Source organism: Sminthopsis crassicaudata, chromosome 5 (assembly GCF_048593235.1).
Source record: "Sminthopsis crassicaudata isolate SCR6 chromosome 5, ASM4859323v1, whole genome shotgun sequence".
NCBI lineage: Eukaryota > Metazoa > Chordata > Mammalia > Dasyuromorphia > Dasyuridae > Sminthopsis > Sminthopsis crassicaudata.
The window spans coordinates 131353397-131372381 of NC_133621.1; positions in this window are offsets into that span (position 1 = coordinate 131353397).

Sequence of the window (18985 nt, forward strand, 5' to 3'; positions counted from 1 at the left end):
CAAGAATTCCTGGAAGTGTTAAAGACAAAAATAAAGGTAGTAGAGGAAAAATCGTGGGGAAAAATGAGAGTGATACAAGAAAATTATAAAGAAATACTTAACAGATTGGTAAAATAGACACAAAAAAACACTGAATAAAATAGCATCTTAAAAGAAAAACAAAATTTGCTTCTAGGTAAAAATGACAAAAATTAATTTAAGAAAATAATGCACCAAAACCCAAAATTGACCTAATGAAAAAAATGATAAAAATGTCACTGAAGAAAATAATTCGTTAAAAATTAGAATTGATCAAATAGAAGCTAATGACTCTCTGTGAAATCAAGAAACAATAAAATGTTCAAAGGAATGACAACATAGAAGAAAATGTAAAATATCTCATTTGCAAAACAACTGCTTTGGGGAATAGATAAAGGAGATATAACTTGAGAATTATTTCATTACTTGAAAGTCATGATCAAGGAAAAAACCTATATATCCTATTTCAAGAAATTATCAAGAAAAAATGCCTTGATATCTTAGATCCAGAGGGTAAAATTAGAAATTGAAAGAATATACTAATCACCACTTAAAAGACATGCCCAAATGAAAACTACTATATTACAGTCAAATTCCAGAACTCCCAGATCAAAGAGAAAATACTTCAGGAAACCAGAAAGAAACAATTTAAATATTGTAGACTCACAGTTAAGATCATACAAGATTTAGTGGCTGTCATGTTAAAGCAGCAGAAGGCTTGGAATATAATATTCTGGAAGGCAAAGAAGCTAGGATTACATAACCAAGAATAACTTATTCAGCAAAACTGAGTATAATCTTTCAAGGGGAAAATGGCTATTTAATGAAATAGAGGCTTTTCAAGCCTTTCTGATGAAAAAAGCAAAGCCAAATAGAAATTTTGAAAGGAGATTCAAGTCATAAGACTCAAGAGAAATATTTAAAAAATATACATGAAAGAATAATTATAAAGGTCTCAATACAAGTATACTATATTCCTACGTGGAAAGATAATATATGTAACTCTGAAGAACTTTATCCTTATCAGGGTTTTAAAGGAAAGTTTACATAAACAGATGTGGATATAAATTTATTTTGTTAGAGTGATCTCCAAAAGTAATGAAGGGGTAAGAAAGAGGAATGCACTGGGAGAAAGGAGAAGAGAGAAGCAGAATGGGCAAGTGAGTATTATAAGTTAAGATAAGGAAGTGTCCCATGAAATAATGATCCTTAAAATAACTAAAATAACAATATATTGACAATTATTTAGTATTTTAAAGTCTGCATGGTTCTTTCTATGCAATATATCATTTAAGTTTTATAATAACCCTATGAGTAAGGAACTATAGCTATGATTAATATTATTTTTCAAATGAGAAAATAATCTCTGAGAAGTTAGACAATATGTTTATAAACCACCGGCTATTGGATGTTTAAGGAAGTTTTTGAACCCATGGCTTCTGAATTATAAGTCCAATACTCTTTGGATGCAAACTAAATCAGAACTTCAATAAGAAGCCAAGAAGAACCTACTCTTCAATTTAACAGCAACCTTCTTTCTTCCATTAGCATGCAGGGACTATTTGAGAACTTAAATGACTTGCTTACCAGAAAAAGATGTCCCAGTTTGAATTTTGTTAGTTAAACTGAGTGATCCTTAGTACTTTCTGAACTTCCTTTCTGGCCCTCCTTAACCATTAATGCAGAAGTAGAAGGGATCTAATGAAGACTGGGGGTCATTTTATATTTTCATTTGTTCCATAGGTTTCAGTGATATATACAGGGTATATAGTCACAGGCAAATAACAACCTCTAAGTGCCATCAGATGGATAAGGTAGAAAGCTGCAAAACAGTTGTTAATTTACATTTATAGATGTTTGATTCCTTACTAGAAGTTCCCATCACAAATTCAGACTTCTCCCCCTACCTCCTTGACATCCCTTGCAAATGGGTTGAAATAGCCAAATGTCTCCTTGGTGATAAATAAAATCTTTTAAAAGACTATTCTCAAAATCTTTCCAGCATGGTGGAACTTGTTATAATCAATATCTTGGTGACTTCATTCATATTTCTATTTGATGTCTTATTTATAGGAGGAAAGACAATGAATCTTTTCTTAACAAATGCATATATAAGGACATGAGTTCCTTCTTTGTGCCTCTGAAAATACCTGACAAAAGAGTCAGCCATTAGCTTTGTTTATGTGTAAGGCAATATGGGTTAGTGAATAAAACATGGCCATGCAGGCAAAAATTTTGGTTAAATTCTGCTTCATGTGCTTTCTATTACCATAGCTGTGAAATCACAAGCTAAGTCTATGACTTCTTGCCACTTTGGCTTATTTATCTCTAAAATGGAGCTAATAATATTTGTATTATCCAGCAACTTCACAGGATATTGCAAGGAGCATTTTGCAAGTCTTCAATGCTAAATAAATCAGAGGTTTTCATTTTTCCCTTAAACTAGATGTTATACGGATGTTATATATACTTTGTATAAATTCTAACCTCAATATATACTTGATGAAATGGATTAATTTATGTCCTGGTCAAACTTTGAAAGAGATTATTTAGCAGAATTTAAAAAGTTAATAATATATGTATATGCCCATATATATGTTTGTGTGTATGTATATATATACATATTTTTCTGTGTATATACATATATATATACATACATACATATACATATATATATATGTATTTCCTCATTAAATAACATGACATAGAGGGCTAATGAAATGATCTAATAGGGATTGGAAGAGGAATCAGACCCATGCATTTTACTGAAATGGGGACTCTCTGATGATGAACCTCTTCACCAATCCAGGTTGGCACTTTCTCTTTAGATTATAGTCTCAGAAAGTTGCTTAGAAAATTGAGAGGTTAAATGACTTGCCTACCAGACCCCCACAGCTAGTATGTATAAGAGGCAAGTGGCAAATAATAATTTATCTTTACAAATCACCCAGCTTTCAAGTTTACAAGCCATTTTTCACAGATCAAACCCATGAGGTATGGAACCCAGGTACTATTATCTTCACCTTACAGACAAGAAAACCCTCAGAAAACTGTGATGGTTTGTCCAGGGTCACACAGCTAGCATGCTGGATGCTGGAGTTTAATCCAGGTCTCCTGACAACCTCCTTCTCTCATAGGCCTCTCTTACCATTAGGCTCTCCTTATTACTTTAAATAGCCTGGTGCACATATAGACTGAAGCAGATCTACTTATGCAGTATCACCGACGCTCCAAGAATTTCCGTTTAGACACCAGTCACCCAGTGGGAACAGAGTTGGTGGGACTGCCCTGCTGCTGGAAACCTGGTGACCTGAAGCTTTCTGTCAGCCAGCACCCCCGCCCTCCCCGGTGGCTGGCTCGTGACCAGCCCTTCCAGTTCTTGTTCACACCTGGTACCTCTCCTTCTAATCTGCATGCTCTGATTCCACATGGGAAAGTGATAGTGGAAATGACAATTTTCCCAGCATCGAGGGAATCCAGCAGGGTACAGTGACAGCAGGTGGGCTAAGGCCATGAAATACGCACTTCAGGGAAAAGCTTCAGAGGAGCTGCGGCTGAGCTCAGGAGCTGACATCAGGCCAACATTGACATTTACTGTCTAGCTGTTAAGCTGAACTAAATAAACTGCCCAATATTATTCCTGCTTCTTAGGATGGGGGAGAAAATCTGATCTGAATAAGATCTGCCTTTGTGCTGTTAAATATCACCACTTCTAGGCAACTTAAAACAGGAGAAGGATGAGCAGAGCATGTTGGGGGTTCAGCTGCCAAGGGGCTGGAGAATATGGGGGGATCCACACAGCCTGGGGTTCAAACGGCTGCCAGACTTTTTTTTTTTTTTAAGCGACAAGAGGGCAGAGGACATCATGGCAGCATGCAGAAATGGGAAGAGTTCTGGGATGCTCCAGCAGCAATGGGGAGCAAGAATAATGGGGAAAACTAAACTACTAGACAATAGGCTTGTAACCATCAGCAACACATCAGTCAATTAAATGATCAGTGTTCATTAAGTGCTGACTATGGATGACACTATGCTTTGCATTGCAGGGAATATGATGAAAATTACAATTCATTTGCTATTTCCAAAGCATTTGCCTCACAAGAACTCTGAATTAGGTGATGCATTTCTTGCTTTTTCCATTTTACAGACTAATAAACTGAGGCTCAGAGAGATACTAAGAATTTACTTAGAGTCACATATTGATGTCTGAGGGGAGGACTTTGCATCAGATATATAAATTTTTTAAATCACAAACTCCAGCACTCTTCCCATTCTCCCATGGTGCCTCTTATTGCTACATATCCGCTATTGTTGTACACAACTTAATGCTAGCAAACTTTTCTTACTTTTTAAAAAAAGAATTATTCTAAATTAATAGAGAATTAGATAAGACTCTCTCTTCATAAACATTCTACTAGACATGAAACATAAAGCCTCTTTCTATTAATTTTCACAAAGAGTAAAACATGAAGATGGAATGAAATGAAAGGCATCAAAAGAAAAAAATATGACTGAATAGAGATAGAAGGAAGACTTAAAAATATAATTCCTAAACAGACCCCTGAATGTGTTTGTCAAAAATCTCCAAATTGCTTTGCTTTCAAACTTACTCAGAAACACAGTAATTGACAATAATCAACTATTAAATAAAAAAGACCAAACCTACATCAATGATGTTTTTTTAAATATAGGTTGTCCCAAAAGTCTTAGTGTGGTTTATATTCCCTAGATATGTTTATATGGAGAGAGACAGAATCTGTGATTTTGTTTTTATTAGGAACTCTTTGTCAGGAAGTTCCCTCCACCAATATAACTGTTATATAAATTTTATATAACATGTTATATTTTATATATCATATCTACATATATATACCCATACATAGACATACACACATGCGTGTGTTTATCATACATACATGCATAAACACATTTATATATTTATACATATACTTATATATGCAATTAAGTTATTTGCTCATGGTCGTAGGTAGAGCTACCAACTGGTAAAGTAGGACGTAAACGTAGGTCTTCCAAATTCCAACTTTTCCATTTCATTCTCTATGTGAGATTGTGACTTTCTATAACAAGATGCCACTGAATAGTTAAAACTGCTTTTAGAACTTCTTTGGCTCCACAAAGCTTCTGGTTGAAATTCTTTCTTTAAGCATAATGGACTTCCCTAAGCTCTTCCTAGGAATTTAAGGAGAAGTTAGGAGATCAAAGTAGGGAGGACAGGCTAAATGACAAAAATGGTCAGAACAGGAAGTTACTTGGGATACAAACCATGATTTGGTCCTCCCATAAGGCAAGTAAGACAAAAGGAAAAATTAGTAAAAAACAAAACAAAACAAAACAAAAAAACTAGCAACTTAACACTTTTGTCTGATGTTATATTTCCAAAGGCTTCCCCCCCCAACTACTTCCTGTTCCCATTTACCCTAATTTTGTTTCTTACCATAGACATAAAACTTTCCTCCCCAAGCTTTTGGGGACATGTTTCCCTTGTAGGAATGAGATTTACCTTCTATTCTATTGCTTCTTCCCAGAACTTTATCTTTATTGCTTTAACTTATTCTTCCAACTTCAATCTTGTTGAAAAGACTGAATTACTTTACCTTCTTTACTCACCTAAAGACTCATAGAAGGTCCATCTCGAACTCCCATTGGCATCTTAGCTCTATTCACACTAATTCCCACTGTAAGATTCTCTTCACAAAAGATATTGATTCATTTATGGGGTTCCTAGGATTTAGCCCATGGCATATTAGCTTGGGTTTTCTTCCTTTCCTCTTGATTCTTCAAATTTCCCTTAACTCTTTCACCCTCTAGATTTTTATATCTGTTTGTAATCCTCTTTGTTCTTCCTTTTACCTACAAGGTCAATTCCTTTAGTTATTTTTTCTTTAAAAAATTAATATTATTATTTAATCTTTTCATTATTTTTCATTTTCATTTTCATTATATTTCATTATAAATCTGAGGTGCAAGTGAAAAATTCTCATAATTTTTTCCCCTGCAGGGATGGTTGAAATGTCTGTCTCTTGTTGAAATTCTACCTTTTTTTGTTGACTAAAAGATTCTCCTTTGTAGTATGTATAATTGAGGGTTGAAGCTTGAGCTTCTATCCCATTCATTGATTTTCCTCCACTCTGGAGTAATCTAGGTTTGTTTGAATTGCTATTCCTGTATTGCTGAATTTTTTTTTCCCGATTACTTGCAAAACTTCTTAATTGTTATTAACATTTTAAAATTCAACTACAACATACTTTGTAGTTTTATATGTGGGATTTTTCTCCTGGAGACATCCATAGATTTGATAGATTAATATTTGGGGATCTCAGTTTTTAAAATCCATAAATAAAAAATGTCACAAAATTTAAATCATAAAATCAAAGTTAACTGAATTAGAAAAAAACAAAATTAGGAACAATAATTATAGGAGACTGTAATGCTCCTCTTTCAGAAGTGACCAAATTTGTTGCTGTTATTATTGTTGTTGATCATTTCAGCCTTTCTGTGACCTCATTTTGGGTTTTCTTGGGGGGAATTTAAGTATGGTATCTTTTAAATCTTTGGTTTAGGCAATGTTTTGTAACTACTATTTTTGCTTATGCCCTTTGATATCTCTTCGATATCAATTTGTTCTTCAATATGAGTAGAATATACTTGTTGATTTTAGAGTAAGGAAAAATATTACAAATATTATGTGATCTTTCATCATTCCTAGAGAGTGAGGATTGGAAAATTGTCTTTTATTTTGTTTAAATTTGTTTACTGATGCTTACCACAGTGTTGGATAGTAATAGATTAATAAAAATTGTTAACTTGACTGGACTGTCATGTTAAGGGCTTTTGGAGCATGTCCAGTCACCTAACATGGAGATGCTCTAAGTTCCTTACAGTGTGGATGGCGACAACTTCCTTTGATTGACTGTGCTGCCAGTCAGGCTGAATTGGCCAGAGGGAGATGGCCATTCCCTTTCAGACTTCCATTTTTTTTTCCTTCCAGTCTTTCTTGCTTGCTTAGTACAAAAGTAAAGTACACAGTTCACCTATAGCATGACACCATGAATTGGACTGATGATAGGGGTAGGGCTGAGAAATAATATTGGACATGTTTGTTTTGTTCTGATTCACTTGTTCCCAATTTCAGATATCAGTAGTAATGCTCATGGACTTGGGAGTTTGAGTTATGGTGATTTTGCAGCCAGAATTCTAGGCAGAGAATGGAAGCCCTGAGAAATCACAATGGTGGAAACTCCAGCTGAGTAAAGCCTGGGTTCTACAGACATGGAACTAAACTATAATTTAAATGTCTTTCCCTCATCAGAAACTGGAGTAATACAAGTTGTAGAGAGGGGAATGAAACCCTTATATCTTGGGGAGTAAATTTTTATATTTGTGATTATGCCTTTTGAAATAAAAAAAATACTTTGTAAAAGCTCATCTAATATTGTTCAGTCACTTCAGTTATGTCTGACTCTTTATTTGGGGTTTTCTTGGCAAAGATAATGGAGTGATTTGCCATTTTCTTCTCCAGTTCATTTTACAAATGAGGAAACTGAGGTAAACTGGGTTAAGTGACTTGTTTAAGACAGCTAGTAAATGTCTGAGGCCAGATTTGAACTCAGGAAGAAAAATAAAAGACTTCCTGACTTCAGGACTGGCACTATATTTGCTGTACTGCATTATTAGTGGTTAAAATGGAATTGAGGCACAGGGACTGATCCTACATTTGGAAAAACACCCTCAGTGGAGCTGGAGCCATTTGCAGAGAGGCTGGACACCTCCCTCACCCTTTGGAGGGAGTTATAACAAAACTGACCTTCACGCAATGGTAACTAGGAAGGTCAATGTAACTATTGACTTATGTGATTTTCCTAAAAGCACACAAGGATTAATAAAAAAAAAAATTGAGCAAGATTTGAACTCAATCTTTTTGTCTCCAAAGCTTTCACTCTTTCTAGTGAAAGATACTCATTTCTCAACTTGTCACTAAACCTCCTGTTTCTCTTCATCTGGGAAAGGAAAAAATTTGCTTTTTTTGTGTAGGTACATGCTACATGGGTAACCAAATCAAACCTTAATGTAAGTGTAGCCCAAAATCAAAGGTCATTCTTATACCTAATCTTTTAATTGCTGAAAGGAATAACACAACAGTCTTACAAGCAAATACCCTAAACATTTTAATATAATTTTCTATGCTAAATATTCTGCTTATGTAAATTGTATAAAGCGAAGCTGTGCTTTCTCAATGTAGTCAACTTTTACAGCATTTCTACTGGTAAAATTAAATGTAATCTACATTATTAAATAAAAATTGATAGTGCTCTATTTTGTTTTGCTGACATTTGAGGATATGTCCCTTTTTATAATGGAAGTGAACAAAAAGAACAGACACAGTATTTTAAAAACAGCACCCAAAGGATTTTTAAAAACCAGAAAATTGAAATAATTTTGTAAAGGTGGCATTATTTCATATTTAGAATTTTAAAAAAGCTTCTTTCATTAAAAATCACCCCCAAACCACATTTCTTGTAAAAGGAATTGAATCCACTCATTTATATTAGTTTTGCTTTAATGCTGGTACTCTGGTTTATAAGTGCAGTATTAGAAAAACAATGGATTAATAATAGATGTCATATGATGCTTTTATATCTCATTTTGTGTTTGATTCCTCATTCCTTTTCTCTGTTGCTTGAACTCCTAATCACTCTCCCCCAAACAGAGAGCATCTGCCAATTTCATTATATGTGAACTTAATAATACTTAATTAAAATACAAAGCTCTAGTTGCAATCTACCACTAAATTGAATGTGATTTAAATAAAACAATAATGGAAAAGTATCAGATAATTCATATATATTTCTGTTTGAAAAAAGGATATTATCTTCACAATTTCTTCTTTGGAGCTACTATAGGTTATACAATTAAAAGGAAAAAAAGTCTTTAGAAAATATTTCCAGTTTTTCTTTCCTCTTTCCTACATTGTAAACTTATCTGTAGACACTACCTCATGCAGGTCTGTAGGTATTGTTTTCTTTCTTTCTTTCCTTTTTTTTTTTGACAATGAAAGCAATGCAATTAAATCCTTCTACTCCTAGAAAATGTATCCCAGAAAACGTTTTTGTGTAATGTTCCTCAAATTCCGTGCTCTGATGTTTGTTAAAATTTAGCACACTTTTGCTAATAGTCCTTTGTTCTCAGAGTTTGAAGGGATTCATCAGTATCAGTATCAGTTAAACAAAGCTCCTTCCATAGGAGAAATGATAAAAAATCAAAAGGTCTCCAGACAGTGGCAAGTAGTGACCTGCATTGTATTAGAAAGATTTTAAAGGTTATTATTTCTATTCACCCCATCCTTACTCTAGGCTTTGTCTATAACAAAAACTAAGAGGGTTTTGGTTACCAGAGATTAGAGAAGGGAATACTAGATATTGGACCCTCAGGGCAGTTATAGCTTAAGGACTGCAGAACAGGTACCACTGGGAAAATTCCCTGCTCCAACATAGCCACCCTTTCTCCTAGATCACTTAATGGATGTAGTAGACATCCTTGTGGCAGGCCATAGAAGTATCACTTATGTTCTCCATCCCTCTTTTTTGTTTGGATAGACCTTAGTCTGCACAGGGCAACTAGATTTGGGGGATAATGTAATCTTTATAACAGATCTCATTATATTATGGTAACTGAGGCTACATATCCAGCTTGGAGGACAGAGTACCAGACATAGAGTCAGGAAGCTTGAGTTCAAATCCAGACCTCGACTATTACTAGCTGTATCACCCCAGGCAAATTATTTAATTTTCAATTTCCTCATCTGTAAAATAGTGATAATAGTATCTCTCTTCTGGGATTTTTGTAAGGATGAGAAAAGAGTTGTAAAGTCATCTGCAAACATCCAAGCCCTAAATACATTTTAAATGCTAGCCATTTTCCTACAAATTCATCCAGCCTTCTAATTTCCTCTCTACCACCAATAATTCCTTCCCCCAAATTTACAATCCTTAGTATTGCTTACAATTCTATCATATTCAGCTGCTTTTCTCACTCACCTTACTTATCTAATCAGCTGTCCACTAAACAATCTCACTCAAATCTGCCTCCTCTTATTTACTCATATATCTGTAGCATTTTAGTACAGGTCCTCATCAGTTATTACCTAAGTTGTTATAATAATATCCTAATTTGTCTCCTTTATCATCTCTTTGCTCTCCAATCTATCTTCCATACAACTATCAAAGTGATTTCTTTGAAGTCTTTCCATGTCACTCCCTCAATGAATTTCAGTGGCTCCCTATTATTTCATTCTTATTTCATCCTTTTAAAACTTTTTTTTCTATGATCTTCAAATGTTCAGGATAATTGGTACATGCATTTGATTTATAAATGTTTAAATATGCATATTATAGGGACATAGACTAAATAAAAAATAATAATAAAATTGGAGCCTACTAATTTAAATTAGAGATAATAAGTGTTAATTGTCTGAGGTTGGATTTGAATTCAAGTCCTCCTGACTCCAGGACTAGTGCTCTATCCACTGTGCCATCTACCTGCCCCAACATGTCTCTTTGGATAATGTCACTATTATTTTGTATTTACAGTATATGTTATTTTTGTGTTTACTTACATGTGTCAGTATTCCCAAAGGAATGTAAATTCAAGGATGTCAAGTTCTATTTTGTTTTTGTCTTTGGGTTCCTAGCATTTTTTGTTACAGCATTTCAGGGGGTTATATGGGTCTTTTACAATATAATTATGGAGTGTGGATAGACATTAAGTAAAGTTCTATGTTTTGTGCTGGGAATAATATGTATTGGTGAGTGTGAATGGTCAGCACACAAGATCTGAAATCAGATAGATGTGAGTTTAAATCCTACTTTCACAGTTTCAGTTGTAACAAACCCCTTCATGTGAATAAGTCTTAGTTTACTTATTTAATATTACATGTACTACCTTGGAAGTTAGAGGAAAGTGCCTTGTAAACTTAGAAAAGTAAATTATTTTGAACATTGAAAGACAGCAGATGACAACAAACAATCACCTACTCTACATTAAACTAGTGATTGAGAAGAAATTAAACTGTTACTATGACATTAAATAATGCAAGAACTGAGTTACATAGAAAACATAATATGAAGAGTGGTAGCCATACTGTATGGTGGATACTATTAGATCTGGAGTCAGGAAGATCTGAGTTCAAAATCTCACAGCTGATAATTACTGTATGACCAAGGGCAAGTCACTTCCCTTTTGTGGCTCAGGAAACATCCTATAATTTATTGGTGATAAAGTGCCCACTATGTCATTAAAGTGTAGCCATCTAAGTTGGAAGTTTCAGACATTGATAAAATCACATATCCTTAACATTTTTGCATGGTATAGAGGAAAAAGGATTGAAATGGGAATTAGGAGATCTACACCTTGGTCTGTAACTAACCAGTTACATGATATTAAAGGAGTTATTTAACCTCTCTGGGATTCACTTTACTCTTTTGTAAAATGAAGGAGGCAGAATAGATAGATGATCTTGAAGGGCCTTTTCTACAGCTGTGATTCTTACCCATTCCCACTTAGCAGGAATATTGTAGAGAGAATTCTTATTCAGTTACAGGGGTACAGGCCATGAACCTCCGAGGTTCATTCTGACTTTAGGATTATGATCCTTCTACTTTCAAGAGAGTATTTTCATTCTGGGTTAAAAGGGAGCATGGCTGCACTTGTAAATGATAGTGAACATTACTTTTGTATTGTAGTGAGAAATAAATCACACTAGGATGAAAATGTTTAGATTTTAAAGTAAGGTAAACTCTTTTGGATGAAATGCTTTCAGCTTGTGATGAAAGAGGAAATAGAAAAAAAGATAACAGGAATTATGTTGTGGTTAATGAAAATGTGTTTTTCTTATGATGTCATCATCATCATCATCATCATCACTTTATTTTTTTAAGGATTGGATCTCCCTATTTTGCTCAGGCTAGAACTGCAATCTGGGTCTAGTTCCAACACTGGTTGTCATGAAAGCTTTGACTAGCTCTGTTTCCAATCTGGGCCAGTTCAATCCTCCTTAGATAATCTGGTAAATTCTGTATGGATCAACATATCTAAAGAAGCTCAGAATTTCCAAGTTTAAGGAATTCATTAGCATCAGCCTCCTAAATAATTGGGATTATAGGTATATGGTATAATGCCCAATTTACTATTCATAAATAAATGATATGTGTAAAAATGTTTGTGGCAGCCTTTTTTGTGTTGTCATGAAACTGGAGACTGAGTGGATACCCATCAGTTGGAGAATGGCTGAATAAGTTATGGTGTATGAATGTGATGGAATATTATTGTTCTGTGAGAAATGATGAGCGGGATGATTTCAGAAAGACCAGGAGAGACATACATGAACTGATGCTAAGTGAAGTAAGTAGACCCAAAAGATCACTGTCCATGGCAACAACAAGATTATACAATGATCAGTTCTGATGGATGTGGCTCTTTTCAACAGTGAGGTGATTCAGGACAGTTCCAATGGTCTTGTGATGAAGAGAGCCATGTGAACTCAGAAAGAGGACTGTAGGGACTGTGTGTGGATCCCAATGTAGTATTTTTTCTTTTTTTGCTATTGTTTGCTTGATTTTTGCTTTCTTTCTTATTATTTTCATTTTTTGATCTGATTTTTCTTGTGCAGCTTGATAATTGTGGAAATATGTAAAAAAGAACTGCATGTTTAACATATATTGGATTACTTGTTATCTAGGGGAGGAGGCAGGAAAAATTTGGAAGAAAGTTTTGCAAGGCTAAATGTTAAAAATTATCTATGCATTTGTTTTAAAAATAAAAAGCTTTAATAGTAAAATAAATAAACATAAACAAACACAAACAAATAAAATAAACAAACAAGTAAATGATAAAGGGCTTCCTGGGAGATGACAGAAAAAAATGTGCTATGAAAAAATAAGTAGAAGAAGATAGGGTAAGAAAAAAGGGCAAGGGAATAACATGGGAGTTTATTTGGAGTCTAAGGTGAGAACCAGTGGCGATTTATAAATTTAACTTTATTTTTTTAGTGTGAAATTATTATTTAATTTATTAACTGTTATCTTGGTTCTACTCACTTCACTTAATATCAGTTCATATAAGTCTCTCCAGGCCTTTCTGAAATCATCCTGCTCATCATTTCTTATAGAACAATAATCATCCAAAACATTCATATACCTAATTTATTCAGTTACTCTCCAACTGATGGGCATCCACTCAGTTTCCAGTTTCTTGCCACTACTAAAGGGCTGCCAGAAACATTTGTGTACACGTGGGTCCTTTTCCCTTTTTTTATGATCACTTGGGACACACACCCAATAAAGGCACTGCTGGATCAAAGATATACTGCGATCACAATTTGATAGGCTTTTGGACATAGTTCCATATTGCTCTCCAAATTGTTGGATCAATAACTATAATTTAAATGATTATTTTTTGTTAATAATAATAAAACAAAGCCATTATTGTTATTAGCAATAACAATAACTTTAAAATGTTATATAAATACTAGTTATTTTTGTGCCAAATTATGGATCAGTTGACTATGCCATGCAAATCTAGCACCACTTGGGAAGAGAATCTTTCTACATTGACCAATGACTTTCCTATAACATCTTGTATCAGTCATAGGAGAGTATTCTTGCAACAGCATTTAGTATTGATATCTAGAAATCTGGCTCACTAGAGCCAGAAGTGTGAAATCAGAGCTTCAGCTTTTGTATCTTTACCACATTTGCTCATTCTATTTTCCTCTCAGGTCCCATCTTTCAGTTGCCTAGCACCCCCATCACTCCCATGCTGTCAAGAAAATCTCTGATCTCAGTTTTCTCTATCAGAAGTGTCAAACATGTGTCAGGCTGCATGCTGCCAGCAACATGACTGAGCGTAACACCAAACAGATTAAAATGTAATGGAAGTATTTAATGAAATAAATAAAAATATATACATCAATAATACTACATTTAAACTAAGTCAATATGTGGGTTAGTGACCCCCATTTCTATTTGAGGAAATTGCCATTGCTGGTCTATACCATAATGTGCATTTTAAATGAATATGTGACCACTCCCAGGTAATTATTTCTAATTACTAATAAGAGCTGACATTTATCTAATGCACTTTATATATATATATTACTATAGGATCATAGGCGTAAGAATTAGAACTGTCATTAGAAGCCATAAAATCAAACTCCCTCATAAGATCAAAGTGTCCTATATATCCAAAGTGAAGAGCTAGAAGGACCCTTGAACTCATGTAGTTTAGTTTCCTCATTTTATAAATAAGGAAAATAAGTACAGAAGCATCTGGTAGTGCAATAGATAGGGCATTGGGCTGGATTCAAGATCTGACTTCAACTGCAATCACAGATATTAGTTATATGACCCTTGGCAATTCACTTAAGTGCTTCCTGCCTCAATTTCCTCAACTGCAAAATGGGGATAATAATAACATCTATCTCCAGAATTGTTAGGGATTATATGAGATAATAAATATCAATATAGTCTCTAACACTGAAAAGACTCCATATAAAGGATTATTACATTTTCTTTCCCCGAAAGTGACTTTCCCTATGTCATTCAAGTAATAAGATTTGTACATTCACCAACCACTAGTTGGTTGTTACTAAAGTAGTTACTAAAGATATTCCTGACCCCATTTTATAGTTGCTCTCCTGGCAGTTACTATTATCAGTCTGTCCTAGGCCCAACAGAGTACCTTTGACCACTGACCTTTGCAGTGTCAACTCTACCCGGCTCGCCTCCTCTGAGGCCTTCAAAGGTCTCTGGCCATGATCTCTTGAATCTATAGTTTAATAACCGATAGCATGCTCAAGTACAGCCACATGTAATTTTAAAAGCCTTTATTATACTTACTCACATAATGCCCTGACTTGTTAGTTCCCTAGTGAACACCTGGTCTGAAGACCCACATGTTCACTACCACTCCTTACCTCTCTGGGCTATCCATCAGCTTGGCTTGGCTACCCCAGGCTAGGGAGCCAGGTTAAAAAGCCAGGTTTATAAAGGTTGCATCTTTTGCCCATTGTTCTGTATTAAAAAGTGAGTAAATGAGCTATCATGAGGTTAAATTGCTAGCTTTTGGTCACATTCAAGTCATATAGCTGTATAAATGAATGAGACAGTATTTGAACTCAGACTTTCCTAAATCCAAGTTTAATGTTCTTTCTTTAAACCATACTGCTACTTCTTGATAGAATAATAAGCTGTTCATTATAAACTGTAAAACCTTCTCTCCTATTAAAAGAATTCCATATACAAGTAACTAGGCAAGATTTACTTGTTATGAAGACAAGTAGTTTGTTTTAGGAAAATAAGAGGAAAGCAAGGATCATAAAATGGGATCCTCTGCATAGGATGTCAAAAGAGAGGTGGAATTTCAATAGAGATGGGGTTGGGCTGAGGCTGGGTTCTGGGCCCAGGGAGCCCACTGGCAAGATCCAAAGCTTGAGACTCCACAAACAGGACATGTAGAGGAGAAGGCAATTATATAGTTTGGCTAAAACACAGAACAAATACAAGAAAATGGTTAAAGGCCATCAGATGCCTTTAGAATTCCAAACCAGTTTAAAAGGACTTGAAGAAACCAAGGAGGCAAATGTTTTTATTTGCAAATTACCTTAGCTTTACTTATTATACAAACCATGGGGATTTCAGAACATTGGAATATCCATGGCTGAGTTTCTCCATAAAGTAAAGCTGTGTACTTCAGTCAGGTCCAGATAAATTTAAGGACTTCTAATTCCCTAGTCCAGAGTTCTGATCTCCTGGGCCATCATGTCAGGATGCTGCAAAACATCTTGTAGGAGAAGGAAGAGCTTTCTGTAGTAGGACACTTTAATTTCATCTTCCAAATAAATCTCTATCTTTGCCATTATGAATGGACTTTTAAAGACATGATCACTATCTTCTTTTATAGGTAAGGAAGAAAGCAAGGCGATTCAGGATGAGAGAATTTTATTACAGGAGTCATAAATTTGGTTTATAAATATAAAACATGACTTTCCATATGTCTGAAGGTCACAACACAGCACATGGAACTCTGACTGAAATTCCCCGTGACTCTCAGTTTCTAGTGCTACTGAGAATGCCTCGCCAGGCTCCCATTAGAATTTAGCATCATGTTGACATGTTTCCTTGCTGAAATCCAAATTGCAAAATGATTGTTACTCTCTGTGATAGTATTGACTGTTAGGGTAATGTGTTAGCACTGTTTTGCCATTTCTCATTTTGAACTTAGACACTATTCCTGGATCTCATATGTCACAGATATTATCTAAGAAGCTCCAAACCTCAGAATTATTTACAGATACTGAGTAGCATATCAAAGAGTTCAGTTCAATTCAATAAGCATTCTTTTTTCTCCTGGACTTGTATAGGATCATAGATCTGGAAGTAGAAGAGACCCCTGAGGATATTTGATTCAGGCCTTTCTTTTTATAGATGAGGGAAGGCAAGACCTAGAGATATAAGGTGTTGTTCAAGATCATATAGGTAATAAGTATCAGAGGAAGTATTTAAACTTATGTCCTTTGACAGGAGAGATAATACTCTTTTCATAATAGAGAACTGATGTGGGGAACTCCCTCTGCTGATTCAGATCAACAATTGTTCTGAAACTTTTAATCTTACCAATATACCTGAAGGTGGATAAATGAGTGGAGGTTTCAAGAGTTTAAGTGGCTTGTTAGGGGTCACAAGCCAACTATGTATGTTACTGTCAGGATTTGAACACAGATCTAGACTCTTTATCCGTTATGCCGTATAGCCTCCAAGTATTAATTTAGCAATTCCATGTAACAGAAATTTGTTAATTGCAAAGCTATTCTAAATGAAAATAAACAGAAGGGAAAAAAGAACAATTCTTGCTCTCAAGAAGGATATATGGATTGGCAAGAATCAATAGTAGCAGACAAGGGGCAGCTAAGTAGAGCAATGGATAGAGCATCAGCCCTGAAGTCAATGGGAACTGAATTCAAATCCAGCTTCAGACACTTATATAGCCAGCTAACCCTGGGCAAATCACTTAACCCTGATTGTCTCCAAAAAAAGAAAAAAAAAGAAAAAACGAGACAGTAGCAGATGCATAATTTCAGACAAAATTATAATTTATTATGGCCTAATGTATCCAGAAACTCAGTGCCTTATATAAATTTTACTGCCAGAAAGCTGTGAGATCCTTCAAAGCATGATGGTTTTTTGTCTTTCTTTGTATCTCTAGTAATTAAGCATATGATAGGGACTGGACAAATGTTAGCTGACTGACTAAATGACTGACTCAAAGAATTTCTCATGTTACCATTATAGATATCTTCACCACCAATCTAAATCATACTATCCATGACTTCTCATTATATTTAATTCTTACATATATTTTTCCATAAATCTTCTATAAACAAAGCATCTAATACATTGGAAAGCTTGTACTAGAGATCTTAATATGTTGAGGATTTAAGTGTAACAATTGGGCTGTCCATCCATTATATCTCCCTTACATGAATAACCCAACTCCTTTTCCTTTATTTACTGCCAAATTGATACGTACTGTACATGATAAATGATTGACTAGGTTAAAGAATGATAGATACATGATAGTTGATAGATAATATATGATCAATAGTAAATGTATATGGATAGAAAAAAAGAGAGAGAAAGGAGGGAGAGAGAGAGAGAGAGAGAGAGAGAGAGAGAGAGAGAGAGAGAGAGAAAGAGAAAGGAGAGTGAGAGTAAGAGAGAGAAAGAGAGAGATAGTGAAAGAGAGAGAGGAAGAGAGAGAAGGAGAGAAAGAGAGAGAGGAGAGAGAGAAGGAGAGAAAGAGAGAGAGAAGAGAGAGATAGTGAAAGAGAGAGAGGAGAGAGAGAAAGAGAGACAGAGAGAGACAGAGAGGCAGAGAGACAGAAAGAGAGAGAGAGAGAGAGAGAGAGAGAGAGAGAGAGAGAGAGAGAGAGAGAGAGAGACAGAGAGAGAAAGGAGAGTGAGAGAGAGAGAGAAAGGAGAGTGAGTGAGAGAGAGAAAGGAGAGAGAGTGAGAGTGAGAGAGAGACAAAAAGAGAGAGAGAAAGAGAAAGGAGAGTGAGAGTGAGAGAGAGAGAAAGGAGAGAGACAAAGAGAGAGACAAAGAGAGAGAGACAAAAAGAGAGAGAGAAAGAGAAAGGAGAGTGAGAGTGAGAGAGAGAGAAAGGAGAGAGACAAAGAGAGAGAGAGACAAAGAGAGAGAGAGAGACAAAAAGAGAGAGAGAGAGAAAGAGAAAGGAGAGTGAGAGTGAGAGAGAGAGAAAGGAGAGAGACAAAGAGAGAGAGACAAAGAGAGAGAGACACAGAGAGAGAGAGACAGAGAGAGAGAAAAAGGAGAGAGAGAGAAAGGAGAGAGAGAGAGAGGAGAGAGAGAAAGGAGAGAGAGAGAGAAAGAAGAGAGAGTGAGAGAGAGAGAGAAAGGAGAGAGAGAGAGGAGAGAGAGAGAAAGGAGAGAGAGAGAGAATGAAGAGAGAGAGAGAGAAAGAAGAGAGAGTGAGAGAGAGAGAAAGGAGAGAGAGAGAGAAAGAAGAGAGAGTGAGAGAGAGAGAGAAAGGAGAGAAAGAGAGGAGAGAGAGAAAGGAGAGAGAGAGAGAAAGAAGAGAGAGAGAGAAAGAAGAGAGTGAGAGAGAGAGAGAAAGGAGAGAGAGAGAGAGGAGAGAGAGAAAGGAGAGAGAGAGAGAAAGAAGAGAGAGAGAGAGAAAGGAGAGAGAGAGAAGAAATAACTTTTGATACATATTAGCTGTAACTTCTGATACATATTGGCTGTGTGATTTTGAGCAAGTGAAATATTTTCTCATATCCTGAGCAACTCTAAAATTATAAGTTGTGGGGTACATGATATATAGCTGAATAAACCATAACCAAATGTTTTGGTAATTGTATTGGTGGTGGAAATTC